This window comes from Gopherus evgoodei, chromosome 9 (assembly GCF_007399415.2).
Source record: "Gopherus evgoodei ecotype Sinaloan lineage chromosome 9, rGopEvg1_v1.p, whole genome shotgun sequence".
NCBI classification, from domain to species: Eukaryota; Metazoa; Chordata; order Testudines; family Testudinidae; genus Gopherus; species Gopherus evgoodei.
In genome coordinates this window covers 35,933,436-35,948,809 of record NC_044330.1, presented here as the reverse complement: position 1 = coordinate 35,948,809, position 15,374 = coordinate 35,933,436, and the positions used below count along the sequence as shown (strand labels likewise).

General features: G+C 41.8%; 1 protein-coding gene across 4 annotated transcripts in view; it reads left to right on the top strand.

The window, feature by feature from the left end:
- The window catches only part of RHBDD1 (rhomboid domain containing 1), a 125,400-nt gene that overhangs the window by 62,160 nt on the left and 47,866 nt on the right, over nucleotides 1-15,374 (top strand). The window contains exon 8 of one of the 4 annotated variants that reach the window (XR_004001930.1): nucleotides 5,747-6,038. The exons of the other annotated variants lie outside the window; for them this stretch is intronic. The gene's annotated coding sequence lies outside the window, so the exon portion shown is untranslated. The remainder of the gene's footprint in view (nucleotides 1-5,746; nucleotides 6,039-15,374) is intronic. 4 annotated transcript variants of the gene reach the window in all.

The following is a 15,374-nucleotide window of genomic DNA, read 5'->3' as shown; positions in this document are numbered from 1 at the left end:
ATTCAGATTGTATCTGAGGCATGAGGTGTCTGACTGGTAGATAGCTTTGGCATGGCAAGGCACATTTTTAAACTTTAGCTTGAGACAGCAACGTTTATCAGACTATGGCAGTGTCCCTTTCTTAGTGTTTTAATGCTAATTTTACTTGTGAATAATCATGGATGTGTAAAACATGGGAAACACCATGTATTGCTTCCAATACAACTCTGTCCTGTAGAACTTATTTTAGTATTGTTTTGTCTTTGTATTGTTTTTACAACATTATTTTTATTGTCCAGCCATGCTAGAAGAAAGATAGGCGGCAATAGATGTGGTTTAATTAGGCCACAATTTTATGTCTTAAAATATTAACTTCAAATACCTGGGAATACCCAGCAATAAAGTACACAGTGCAGGCAGTCTTGATCATTTCTACCTATTTGGAGGGGCTGCCATCAGCCTTCCCCCTTTCCGACCTTGTTCCATCTACCCTGTTGCTGGGACCCTGTAGCTCTTGCCTCATATGAATGTTAACCAGATAAACTTTCTCTTTCCTCTCCCTCTGCTACCAGTTGCGGAGGGAGCCTTTAATGGGACAACCATTCCTTTTCTTCCTGCCACTTGGGCAAGCACCCATTGCATACATTGGCAGTAAGATTTTCTTCATTTTTATTATTTATTTAATCTACCATTACATTTGAAGAACTAAAGATGTTTAAAGCTAAAAACTTACAGTATTTAAAATAATTTTTCTTAAAATGTAAATATTCCAGTTACCTGCCTATGTAAGCGCAGTGATTTCCTTTCCAAAAATCAGTAATATGCAGCTGCATGCTCTGTATGTCTCCTTAGACCCTGCCACAGGACACTGAGTACATTTAAAGTGATAACGAGCAATTAGGATGTTCTTCCCTGTCAATTAACTTGAAGAATAATGAGCCTGAATAAGCACTGCCCTTTCAAAGGATGTGCATTTCCAAAAAGCATGTAATTCTCTGCTGTTTACAATTACATGAATGGTGAAACAGCCACTTACACAGTAAAAATTAAATCATATAATTGGAAACAGATGGATAGATGTAAAGACAGGTACCACTTAATTAAAGCTACCTTAATTTCTTTATTTCTCTTTCTTCTGCTGCAATTGGTTCACCTCAGCTTCTGCTACTGTTATAATTGCTCTGCAGTTTGGTCGAAAGGTGGTGTTGCAGTTAATGTCCTATTAGTTGGAGAAATAAGTCTATCAGGATTTTAGGTCCTGGAAAACTGAGTAAAGAGAGAGAATTTTGGTCCCTTTGTATAGTTCTGTGTTGGTATCTCACCAACCTATACAAAGAGTTCAGTTACATAGTGTTTTCTAAAAGCATTAGAAATTTCTAGAGCAAAAATAAGGGTTGTTTCTTGCTACAAAATGAATGCTAGGTTTATTTATCTGAGCTTTTAAAAGAGTATTCTATTTTTGTATATATCTGTTTTAATTTGTATTATCAAACTGACATACAGTGCTTAGGCGTGGTATTCCATAATAGAAGCCACTGTGTAGATTGTTCATATTACTAAGTTTAGAATGGCTAGTCTCAATATTAAAATGATAGTTGTATATTGTCCTAAAGATTGTCCGAGATTACTTTTATATGTTGTTTTTAGGTGATTTATTCTTACATTTTATTTCCATTTATGATTATCATTATTGTAATGTTATATTGACCATAAACTTAAATCACAGATTTCTTCAAATACAACATAGAAAAAGATTGGTATGTAATAAGTACTTATAAACAGAAATCTGAATCTTCTGTGAGATTTTAAAATAACAATTTGTGATGACAGTAACATCCTCCATCCTTAAGTTTTATATTGTGAAAATAAAACATTCTGGCTATTCATTTCTGTTTTGTGCTGATTTTGTGGCCACCTCACTGTGCAATTTTTCTGCAGCCACATCTCCGTAGAGCGTGTGTTTGACTTGAACATCTCCTTTTCTAATTTTCACATTTCACTAAAAAGAAAAATTCCTTGCATTTTCAGGTGTTCAAACTACTTAATACATCACAAATAACTCTTATTCAGTGGTTTTCAACCTGTGGTCTGCGGACCCTGGGGTCTGCAGACTACAGTAGAATCTGAGTTATGAACACCTCAGCAATGGAGGTTGGTTGTAACTCTGAAATGTTTGTGTCTCTGAACAAAACATTATGGTTGTTCTTTCAAAAGTTTACAACTGAACACTGACAATACAGCTTTGAGACTTTAATATGCAGAAGAAAAATGCTGCTTTCCCTTTTTTTAGTCATTTACGTTTAATAGTACTGTACTGTATTTGCATTTTTTTTGCCTCAACTGCTGCCTGATTGTGTACTTCCAGTTCCAAATGAGGTGTGTAGTGGACTGGTCAGTTCATAACTCTCGTGTTTGTAACTCTGAGGTCCTATTGTATGTCTAAGATTTCCAAAGGGGTCTGCACCTTCATTCAAAATTTTTTAGGGGTCCACAAGTGAAAAAAGTATGAAAACCACTGTCTTACAATGATCTTCCTGTTTTTCTGACAATAGCTAAGCTTTTTAATACCTTGGTCTTCCAGTTTGATGAATAAATATCAAGCTGTTTTAATTTGTGTACAGACATTCAGTTTCTAGTGATTTGCACATGTCCATTCCACTTGAGATGTGTGTGCGCCCAGAGTTGGAGATTTTCTCTTTAATGCAGAACCTGTGGGGCAATTTATACATTCTCCACTGCCTCATGTTGCTGCGTGATGGTATGACAGGTGCAGCTGCCCCAGATCTCCCTCCATTTGTTCTGATGGCCTGTGAACAGTAGTCAGAGCACATCAATTTGCTTCTGCAAGTTTCTCCCTTCACAGGCAATTTATCTTCTGTTTCTGTAAATAGTTAATTAGTATTTGTTAGATTAGTATAAGATCTTTTTGTTGTTTTTTCCTGGAATGTGGGGTCCCTCTTATTTTGGGGTATCAGCATCTGGTACCAGGGTATGCATTGGTCTTTACAGTTTTAAGCTGTGTGCTGGCTGCAAGAAATCTGTACTGGAGCATGACCCTACCTGAAGCACCCCACTGAGGGTCACATGCAAGACCACTGCCAGTTTTGCAGGGACTTCAAACACTGGACGAAGAAGGACAGAGACGTGAGACTGCACCACATTCCCATAAAGGCTGTCCTATATCTGCCTTCTGAACCTTCCTTCTTGGGTTGGGCACCAGGTACTTCAGCATCAGTGAGGCTTGCCCTGTAGATATTGCTTCTGAACATTGTACCAATTCTCTTCTCTGGTGCTGAGAAAGAAGCACAAAAGATAGAATCTTTCCTTGAAAGAGCTGAGATGTGGCTCTGCTAGAGAAGACAAAGGCAAAAAAGTATCAGATCCATTCTGGGCTTGTGAAATTTGAACAAATATGTAAAGAAAATAAGGTTTCACATGGTCACTCTAGTGTCCAGGATCCGGGGGACTGATATGCTGTCCTCAGCTTGACAGATGCATATTTTAATGTGGCAATCCATCAAAACCGCAAGAGATTCCTAAAATTTCTGGCCAACAACATCCATTATCAGTTTCTGTTCTTCCCCTTCGATCTGTCTGCTTCCCCTTGAGTATTCACAAAATGTATGGGACTAGTGGCTGCATTCCTAAAGAAGATATGAGTGCATGTATTTTCTTGGACAACTGGCTGGTAAAAAGGCAATCCAAGTTTTAAGTAGAACTCAGTCTATGCAGGATCTGATCTCTTTTCAGTATGCAGTCTATGCAGGATCTGATCTCTTTTCAGTATTCTGGGTCTTTTGGTCAATGAGGAAAAGTCAGTCTTCTCTCCAGTTCAGAGAATAGAATTTATATAGGGGCAATCCTAGCCAGGGTGTTCCTGCTGCGAGCCAGATTCCACACATTAAAACTTATATAGATCTCAAAACCCATCTGTTCACAACAGTGAGAAACTGTGTAAGACTACTGGGACAACTTGGACTCCTGCATATTTATGGTTTGTCATGTCAGACTTCATCTTAGAAAGTCGCAGAGATGGTTAAAGTCAGTGTACTCTGGCTCGTCACCCACTGGACATGCTGATTTGAGTTCCTGCAAGAATAGTAGCCTCATTGGATCCAGCCAATGCATGTATGGGAGTTCCCTCCACCCTTCCCTTACCCACATTGACTCTAGTTACAGGTACTTCCTCTCTAAGTTGGGGAACTGGCCTAGGAAACCTATGAACTCAAGGTCAGTTGTCTCAACAGGATTTAGATTTCCACAGAGACATGTGCGGAGTTGAAGGCTATTCTTCAGGCCCTTCAAATCAAAGGAGAGACTCTACAAGTTCTCATGGACAACAATGCTGAAATGTTCTTCTTGAACAGGCAGGGAGGGGCCAGGTCAGATCATCTCTGTCAAGCGGCAATACATCTTTGGGAGTTTTGTATCACCAATACAATACATCTCAGCCTTCTGCCTTCTGATGTTCAGAACAGCTGGGGGGATCCATCACTTAGTAGACCTATTTGCTACTGGTCTCAAAAGAAAGTGCCAGCTCTTTTGTTGGACAGGTAACAGTCAGGTATCTCTGATGGATGCTGTCCTGCTGCTTTGGAAATACAACTTCTGTATGCCAACCCCTCCAATTCTACTCCTTCTGTTGGTCAAGATCTAGAAGGTTCATGCTCACATGATCTTCATAACACTGTCATGGTCTCCCCAGGATTGTTTCTGCAGTCTGCTGCTGTTCTTAGCCAGGGCTGCTTTGATTCTATCTCCAGAATCTGATCTGATCTCCTAGGACCACAGTTGCTTGCTACATCTCAACCTAACTGCTCTCTATTTTATGGCCTGGATGCTCCTTAGTTAGTGCCTCAAGAGTAAGTGTGTTTGGGGAATGTGAAAAATGTTTTCAGGAATAGCAGAAAGGCACCTACGTGATATGCTTATCTGTTTGAAGTGGAAACGATTCTCTTTATAGTCAAAGCAGAAAGGGTGTTTTCCCAGTTCAGGTCTCTATCCAACATGTTTCGGATTACTTGTTCTACTTGAAACAAGGCCTATCAAGTAGTTCCATCAGTGTTCCTGAAATAGAATGGACATGTGCAATCACTCAAAGAAGAAAAAATGGTTACTAATCTTAACTGTTCTTCAAGATGTGTTGCACACACCCATTGCACAACGCATCCTCTTTCCCCTCTATATCTGAGTCTGACTGGTAAGAAGGAACTGAGAGGGTTCTGAGGTAGCTTTACGCTTTTTGCCATCATGCAGCAGAACAAGGCAGCAGAGGGTGCATGTGCTGTCCTGAGGGGTACTGCTATGGGAACAATCTTTGACTTTGGTGCAGTGGATTTGCCCACACATGAAATGGAATGTACAATGCATCTAGAAGAACAACAGTTACAGAACAAGTTAATAACTTTGTTTTGTATCTTCAAGTGCTGGTCCCTGTACGTATTCTGCACTTGAGTACACATGTGCACCATGTGCCCGAGTTCATAGATTTCTAGCAGTTGTAGTGTCCATTGGTCTGAATGTGCGCAGCTGTTATCCTTGTGCTCCAGACTATGAACAGTTGGATAAGGCAAGTCACTTTCTGTCCACAAACCTCCTCAGGGTCTGGCTTTCCCTGCTAGGCCACATGGCATCATGTTACAACCTATTCACCAGACTTCACCTACATTGCCTACAAGCTGTCACCGCTGCCTCCTCCTCTTTCTTCAGTGCTTAGCCAGACAGTCAGCTATAGCGATCGTTCACCATTTGGTCCATTCCTGCACAGCCACAGAGTTTTGACGGCCTGAGAGTCCAACACTGGAACAGACTTGATGAACCCATGTAATAGGGGGTCTGCCTCTGGACTGCCTTCACCCCTTGGTTGATGGAATTTTATCCCAGATGTTATAAGCCACCCGGAGAACAGCGTTTGCTGGAACGTCTTGTGGCATCCTTGCAACATGTCCTACAAGCCTGGCTCCAGTCCATTTACTCACCAGACAGAGACCACACAAACACCAGAATGACAATTCCCACCAAGATCATCGCTTCTCTTCCATGGTGGACAAATATAACAGGTGAACAAGTTTGCTTTTTACTAAGTGAACTATGTTGAAAAAATTTGGAAAACTTTTTTTCCTAATGTTCAGTAAAATACATATTCTAAAACAAAGGTCAAACAACTTTTGTATACTGTGCAGAGGAAATTTGTTCTGACCATAAAAAAGTTATTCGAGGATAATCTTTGTTGGAGTTAGTCTTGATAGTGCACATGTTCTGCATGGTCAAGTTTAAGCTCAAGCGGAGACAAACAACCTAGGACTCAGTCAACACCTTCTTAACTCGATTTGAGACCACGAAATAGTTAGTTAAAATATTATCCTTTTTGGAACCGGAATAGTCATAGTTCCTAAATAACAATCTGAGCAAGCAGTCGTGGCGGGACTGAAAACTGCAGAGAAATATAGAGTGAAGGGCAGATAATGGGTTTTACTGAGAGCCGATAATGAGCTGGTTTCTGAATGACTTACACTCAGTGCAAACCTAAGGAGCCTAATAAATTAAAATATGCTGCTGTGTAGTTATATATCTCACCAGAGCTAGGGACAATCTTTGAGATGTTTGTCTACCAAAAACCTTTTTAATATTGAACTGAGTAAGAAAAAGTCAAATAGTTCTTCCTGTTTTGTAACTGTCTGAGAATTTAAAACTGAGAACAGAATAACTAAACAAAAGGGTAGACTGTTCTTCCTTGGAGAAATAAAACTGTGTTGGTTAGTTTTCAGGAAGGTGCATGTGCAGGGTAGGATGGTTTGGGCATGTGCCTACTTTAGACAATTTGCAACTCAGTAAAACCAAAAGTGGCATTCTACTTTTTATTATATCGATCCTTTGATCGAACACTTCCATTGTACATTGAGAAGTATTCCAAATTCCTTGATTCTAATCATCTAGACTGGATTAAAGTAAAACAGTGGCTCAGAGGAGAAGCCACCAGACTCTGCCAGGAGTTTAAAATCTATATCAGCAATTCATTTCTGTTGTAGTTACTGAGAGACTTCTTGACTTTTTACAGGGCAGGTAGATGAGCTCAGAGAACAAAAACCCTCCTATGGTATTATGAGACAGTCTGTATCAAAGGAGTTATGTTCTGTTTGATCTTTTCAGGACTGTAAGTTACTAAAAGAATTGCTGGAAAACTCCTACCAAATTTTATCTGTCTGTGGTTTGGAATCCTTACAAAAGGACTGAACTTTGTTCTTTTCGTAAGTTTTCTCTAAGGGAGAATTGGGTTTCTCAGAACAGCAACTAACATTTATATATAGTTACATTTCACAGCTTTTTTTTTTTAAGCTTTAATTTGGCTCTTCATCACTTGTGTGTCTCTTCTTTAGAGCGTTAGATGTTTTCTTTCTGAAAGTTAGCATTGTAACAATTTTTGCTGTGAAGGTTGCAGAACTGACTTTCTTTTAGTTCCTTTTTGATATTCCAGAAGGGCAAGAAAATAACTAAGAGTCCAGTTTTTCTGTCAAGATGGACTGAGTTAGGAGAATGTAGATCTACAGTAGGAACTATTATTTCTGTATTTTTATGTGCAGGGCAAGAAGTGTATTGATATTTGTTAGCCAACTGTCCAGTACAGTACAACCTTAGAGTTATGGACACCTTGGGAATGGAGGTTGTCTGTAACTCTGAAGAAGAGGTTATGAACTTCAGCCACATGGGGGGTTGGGGCTGCAGCCGCATGAAGGGTGGGGAGAGGAGTCAGGGCTCCGGGCAGGAGGGGGAGAGTTGGGACTTCTGACCCTCGGGGCGTTGGGACTCCAGGTGGGGAGTCAGGGCTTCTGCCCTAGAGGAGCACTGGGACTCAGTGCTTTAGACCTGAGGGGAGCACTGGGGCTCAGGGCTTCAGCCCTTTGGCCCCACTCCCAGTTTCAGTCTCGCAGGGGGCACCGAGGCTCAGGGCTTCAGCTCCACGGCTCTGTTCCTGGCTTCAGCAGGGTAAGTGCATACCAGGGCTTGGGGCTTTAGCTACGGTGGGAGCACGGGCTGAAACCAGTGCTCCCCTTGTAGCTAAAGCCTCATGCCCCAGTGTCCCCCTCATGGGGCTGAAAGTGGGAGTGGAGCCACGGGGCTAAAGCCCCAAGTCCCAGCACTTTCTTCCCCCCTCCCTCGCCAAGCTGGTCTAAAGCTCTGAACCCTGGTGCTCCCAAGGGTCAGAAGCCTCAAGCTCCACCTAGACTAGGGTGACCAGACAGCAAGTATGAAAAATTGGGATGAGGTTGGGTGTAATAGGTGCCTACATAACACAAAGCCCCAAATATCAGGACTGTCCCTATAAAATCGGGACATCTGGTCACCCTAACCTAGATCCCTGACCTCCCCACCCTATGACTGTAGCCCCCGCCTCCTGGCTGAAGCTTTAGCTCCAAGGCAATACAGTATTTCCTTTTGGTTTAGCACTATTCTTCAACAAAATGTAGTTTCAGGTGCTTACCCAGTGACTTCGACCATTTCAGTGGCATAACTTTCTTTAAAACTTCAGTAAACATATACTGCTTGAATATTCTTTTTAAAGTTAATTTAAAAGATTCTAATAGATTATCATTTAGGTCTTTACATACATTGTCATAGTATTAAATTTAAATAGGCTTAATTTTTTAAAAATAAATCTGTATTTTAATAAATCCATTTTAATTGGTCTTTTCCAATCAAATTTTGTTCACGTTGACAGTGCCTTGCAAAGTAGGATCTCTGGGAGCTGCCAAAATACAAATAATAATTCCAACTTTTAATATTCGCAGGTTCAGTAATTTGTACAACAAATAGTAAAGATAAAATTGTGCCAAGAAGTACCTTTTAAAGATAACATATGTTATCTAATACAGATATAGGGCATCTATGATAGTATTAATCATTCATAGTGATTAAGTCACTTTGGAGATGTTGACATTAGAGATGAAATTATAATGATATTTTAAGACTTCTCCAAAATGCAGCTAACAGCAGTCAGAACTTCCAAGTTGTACTTTTGCAATTAAATCTATCTTGTTTACAAAGATTTTATTTACATGGTCAAAGCAATTTGTTAGCTGCAGATGGGCAGGGCCTCCCAGAGGGGAGAGCAAGTGGGGCAATTTGCCCTGGGCCCTGCAGGGGCCCCACAAGTCCTGGCCTGGCGGTGGGATTTCGGCAGCAGGAGGCCCTTCAGTGCTGCCTAAGACGTGGAGAGACTGAAGGGCCCCCCCACCGCCGAAATGCCCTGCGAGCCCTGGCCCGACAGCGGTCCAGGTCTTCGGCAGATTTCGGCAGTGGGAGGCTCTTCAGTCGCTCCAGGTCTTCGGCAGCACTGAAGGGCCCTCTGCTGCCAAAATGCCGCTGAAAACCTGGAGTGACTGAAGGGCCCCCCCCCACCGAAATGCCGCCGAAGACCCGGACCGCCGCCACGTGAGTACAAGCGCCGCAGCTCCCCCGCTTTGCTCCAGGCCCTCGGAATCCTTTGGGCAGCTGTGCAGATGGGTATTTAATCACTAGAGGGTTGCATGCTTTGCTTCTTTAGGCCAAGCTCATTGCATGTACCAGGTGGTCCTTGCATGCCTCCATCCTCATTTCATTGGTTATGTAGACTGAAGTCTGTGTGTTCAAATTTTTAAGTAAAAATATCTTCTGTTTTTTCTGAAAATAACATAAACAGCGAGAATCTATGGATAGACTGTAACATCTGGCAGTTTCACAGGGTATTGCTTCTAAATCTAATTTTGATTAAATTGTCTAAACCATTTATCTCTTCTTCATTGTTTATCCGTTTCAGATTTTTTTATATTTTGTGTCTGTTGGTAATTGAGCCTAGGGTCCAAAATAATACCCCTCAAATGTTTGGACCCTTGAAAGGGCTGCATATATGTAATCAGCTGTGAGTTCATGTTGTCTGACAACAAGTACTACTTTTTGATAGTGTGAGAACCCCTCCCCGACAACTTATGAATAGTCACAGCCCAGGCCCAAAGCAGAGGAACCTGGCTTTGAGAGCAAGCTACATTTCTGGTTTTCCAGCACTAGGTAATTGTGGTGTGGGAACTTCAGTCTGTGTATTTATCAAATGCTACACAAACTACTGTGGGCATGTTTTCCCGTGACTTGCACCTCAGCTTATACACTATGTCTTACCCATATCATGGTCCTCCATACTCCTTCTCTGTGCCAGGGCTCTACTTTTTTTCACCACCCTAAAGTTTCCTTTAATTGTCCCAGATTGGAAGTGATGGGCAGATGGCTAGTCTTCACTGGCTCTCTCACACACCCCATAGATCAGGTTTTGGGGAGGCAACATGCTATGAGGAAGAAACTGAAGCCTCCATTGCTTTCTCCTCTTTCTGGCAATCACTGCTAGTATTTTTTTCTCTTTCTGTCTTTTGGAGATAATTCATTCTTGGTGTCAGCATTTAAAACCCCAGAGGCAGAGCTGAGATCGGGGTTGTGTATTACGCTCAAAGGCATTAATGGCTGCTATCAGCTGGTTCTCTGTTCTATAGTAACTACAGAACTGGTTAGAGATAATGGGAGTGCTAAGCAGATACAGGGACTCTGTGTGTCCCCCACTTTCACACTCTAGTTTTCTGATTTTCCTCTGAAGTAGGATAAAATAAATAGGGTCCTGCCCATTGATTTCTAGAATGTTCCCCAACATTTTGAAATTGGTTGGATGGTTCCAAAGTTGTTATGTTACATATGGACACACAGTAATGTCATCAAGTTGAAAGTAGGGGCTCATTTCGCTCAGTGGAGAAGCAATAATGTGATTGCACTTAGCATTAAATTGAGACATTATGAAAGAGTAAAACATTAAAACATTTTTTACATTGAAACATTGTTTAGAATATAATTTCATGTTCTCGGATTGATGCCCTAATGGATTATTTTCATGTTGCTTTAACGGAATCTTTAAAAGACAAGCTATTGACTATGACATATATATCTCTGCATTCTGATTAATGTTTCTGAATTCCAGATGGTAAACCTGAGTAAAAGAAGTATCCTTTCACTGAAGTAGATGTTATCATACAATGTGGTACACATTTGCTGATTGAAAAAAGTGTAAATGTAGTACTGACACAGTAGGTGTTTATTTGAATTTGTAGACTGTATATTAAAATGTGCATAAGTTACTACTTTTTCTTATTGTAATTTTAAAGTGAGAGCACATCTTTTTAAAGTGGCTTGCCAGTTCAACTTCCTTTTGGATGCTTCCCTTCTTGTGGGGAGTCTGCATTCCCAAAGAAAATGGGATAATAAATCTGTTGTAAAAATATTTTTAAAAAGGTTGTGAATACAGCAAGCAACTTTCTTTTAAAACAGCAGCATCAGAATTGCATGCTCTGATTATTGCTGCATGTTTGTGAAGTGCTACAAAGATATACATTTCTACATAATTGCTTCCTATTTATTCCTTAGGTACAAGCAACCAGGTTTTAGTCAAAATAAGGATCTCTGAACCTTCAGACCACACCTAGAATCAAATGTAATCCAATTTTTTTTGTAGTTTAAAAAGGTTTAATTAAGGAGGCCTTTCTCTCTTCTCTCCCCGCCCTCCCCCCCCCAGGGGTAGGCATTTCCAACATGGTATTTTAACCCTCCCAAATGCTTCTACTGTCTTCTTTACAAAGAAAAAAGATGTATTCATTGTCAAGCAGACTCATACAACTACAAGGATACCTGTCCATGGATATTTTTTTGTTTTTTTGTTGTTGTTGTTTTAAAAAAGATCTTTAATAACAGTAGGTCATGTTTCATGTTTGGCAATCACTATTAGTCCCTCCAAAGAATAATTTTTACTGATGCATGGTTTGGAGCTGAAGATAAAGTCTGGGTCCTAGAGTCTGATCCAGTGCCCGCTGATGTAAATTAGAATTTTTGTTCATTTCAGTGTTTGTTTGTTTTTTAATCAGGCCCCTAGTTTGGAAGACAGATTTTATCTCAGTAATAGCTTTCATGATTACCGAGGAACAAATTCTGCCCCTTCTACCATGGCCTTGACAGGACCACCTTCCTGTCAAGCATGCAATTCTACTGAATGAGTCTGGGCATAATTAAGAGATGTTCTGTGGGAGCTGCAGAAGGGTGCTCTCTCTTGTACTATGGAGAAAGCATGAACAATTATAGTTGTGGAATGACTCCACTCTGGAGTTTGACAGCACCCAGCTGAGTTTCTCAGTCTTGGCACTAGGGAGAGGATTTTGTTCAAAGTTTCTTTGTTGGAAAGGTTGTTAAATAAATATTCATATTTATTAGGAATGTAAATTGCATCAACTAGAAAATAAAAACTTGGTGTTCTTTGAGGGCTTGTCCCTATGATCGGATCCTGGGCTAGATGGATCTTTGATCTGACCCAGTATGGCTGTTCTTATGTTCTTAACTGCAGTTTCTGCTAGTGTTTCTGCTTGAACCTTTATTTATATATATATATATAGAGAGAGAGAGAGAGAGAGAAAATAGATTTTTAGATCATTGTTAGATAATTTTGGGGCTTAAGGGTTTTCCCTCACCCTTACTATCTCATCTTTTGGGGAAACGAGTGTGCCCAATAAGCCATTTTTTAATTCCTGCGTGGCCTGGCCTCACGTCTTTCCAATTAGTGACCCTCACAAGAGCTCAGTCTTGGGGAATCATACATTTCCTCTAAGTATGAAATCTGCCATTCCTTTTCCCCTTGGACTAGACCATCTTGGGAGTTCTAGTGCCACAGGCACGTAATGGCACTTTCCATGTGGCCCTGATCTGGTCCTGGGCCTTCCTGCTCCCTGGCACAGTGACCAGAGCCTCTAGGTAGTGTCCCTCCAGCATCAATGCTCCAGTTCCTCAATCTAGCCCTCAAATTAGACTTGTTTAAACAGAGGCACGTGGAGGGTACACACCTCCTTAAGGATAAATTGCCTCATAAATCCTCTAAAATGGAGATGGCTTCTTCCCTATGCCTGGTGCCAAGTAAGACTCCATGCCTAAGTGACATTTAGTATCTTTGCCCCCGTGTCCCTTGCTGAATGTTCTTTCAGTTCTCCTGAGTACTGAGTCTCCAGCAAGTATCATCTGTCTTCTTGGATGGTTAGAGAATTCTTTATGGGCAAGCTTGGTTAACTTTCTTACAGGTTGGATGAGCTGTGATCCATGTAGATGCCCTATACATCTCTCAGTTCCCTTGGATCTGCTGGATCTTGTGGTATTTTCCAAAGTTTCCACATTGAGAACCTCGTATCTAGTAGCAGTGTGGAATTCCTCCTGGTCCTCTTCTCTCTGGTGGCCACATCCTGCTCATTCTTATCTGTCTCCAACCACATAGAATGCTGCCATGATTTCCTGTCTCTCGTTGTTATGAACTGCCAGGCCTCCTCTCTTACTTTCTCTTTCTTCTATGGCTTGTATCCAACTCCATTCTTCCTTGAACCTGAGGTACTCGTGTTTCCCAAACAGGGCTGTCTATGTACTCCTCAGCTTCTCAATAGCATCTCTGTTAGCCTCTTCAATTCAATAAAGTTTTACTGCAGTACAACCATGAACTTGCACTACCATGTTCTTGAAATCTTGTCTGTCTTCAGGCAGGAAAGAGAACATGGCACATCTGTTGTACGTCACCACCACTGTTTCATCACTGGCCATCTTGGTATCATAGGTAGTGCTGGGTCTGGAAAGAGAGCCTCTCATGCTTCCTCCGAAACACCTCAGTTAGTTTCCTCTGCAGCTCTTGAGCAAGTGACTTTTTGTACCAAGTCTTCCCTGCTTAGCTTAGTCTCTCACCACCAGAGAGCGATTAACCAAACAGGTAGTTGAAAAAAGTGCCAAGGGCTAGAGCCTTGCAGCATTACAAAGGCACCCTGGTTACTCAGCGGCACACAACCCAGCTGTACAGCACATGCATAGAGAATAAACAGTCAGTCAGTCAACCCACAAATGGACCAAATGCACTACTTACCACGTCCTGCCACCTGCAAGCACAGAGTCTGCAGCTACTCCTGAAATTCCCATTAGATGCCTCTGTTTGCCAGGGAGGTCCAAACAACAGTACAAAATCTTCCCTTTGAGGGTAACAACGTGTTCGGTAAGGAAACAGATGAGTCACTCTACGCCCTTAAGAATTCTTGCATAGCTCTCTGCTCCTTGGGGCATATACCCCGACATGCTGGAGGAAATATTGAAAGCTGCCTCCTCCTAGCCACCTCAGCCCATATATCATCAAAGAGCTTGTGAACCCCCTATGAAGAACCAGAGGGTACAATACAGCAGGCACAATGTATTGCCACCATCCCTTCTTCAGCCTGAGCCTCCTGCCAGGGCCTTCTGATGGACCACTCAAGAGCCATCAACAAGTCTCTGCACCACCAGTTACCCCCCCACCCCCTATGGTGGTGTCTGGCCTGTTTCCTCCCATTGTGGTGGCCTGTCACTGTGGACAAATGAGCCCTAGGCATCATCTTGACTGGCTATACAATATAATTCCTTTTCTACTCCTTTTCCAAAATCCCTCTTCAGGAACCCCTGTCATACAGGAGGTAGAGATCAGCTAGAGAATCCCTAAATGAACTAGAACTAATAGACCCAGTGCCTCCTTAACACGGACACGGGTTTTTAGTTATGATATTTCCTTATTTCCAAAAAGAAGGGCAGTGAGGGCAGGAGGGGAGGTTGGAGACCCAACCTGGACCTCACATAGCTGAACATCTACATACATCATTCAAGATTCTGGATGATCACCTTGGCCTCAATGATCTCCTCCCTAAACAAAGGTGACAGGCTTGTGGCCTTCACTTTGAGGGATGCCTGCTTTCATATAGACATCCATCCAGCACGCAGGACATTCCTGCTCTTTAAGGTGGCCCAAGAGCATTTTCAATACAGAATTCTCACATTTGGCCTCTTGATGGCACTGAGTTTTCACAAAGATTCTTTCTGTGGTAGTGACATGTCTGCGTCACCGAGGCAGCCTGGTATTTCCTTAGCTCAGTGACTGCTCAGGGAACAATCATATCTGTCTTAGTAAGGGTTCCCTTCATTTCCACACCATCATAAACCCACCACATAAAGACTTGCATTATGAATGCTTCCCTGTTGGGCTCAAGAACTCATCTGGATGACCAGATAGGCAGGGCTTCTGGAAGCGACCCAAACTACACGTTAGCCTTCTCAAGCATCCATTGCAAGTCCAGGAGTCTCATTGATAGTGCACTTGCAGATGAGTGATTTGAACAGAATGGGTTAATGCTAACCTGAACTGCTGCTGTTTGCAAAGGGGATGTGGCTTCCATTTTCAATAGAGTGGATTACCGACTGTTCGGATAGAGAGAACTAAGGAAGTTGTTCCATGGAATTGTGGGATACTTCCAGATGATTCCCGGGACCTGAGTCAAGCAGGGTTGCGTCTACAC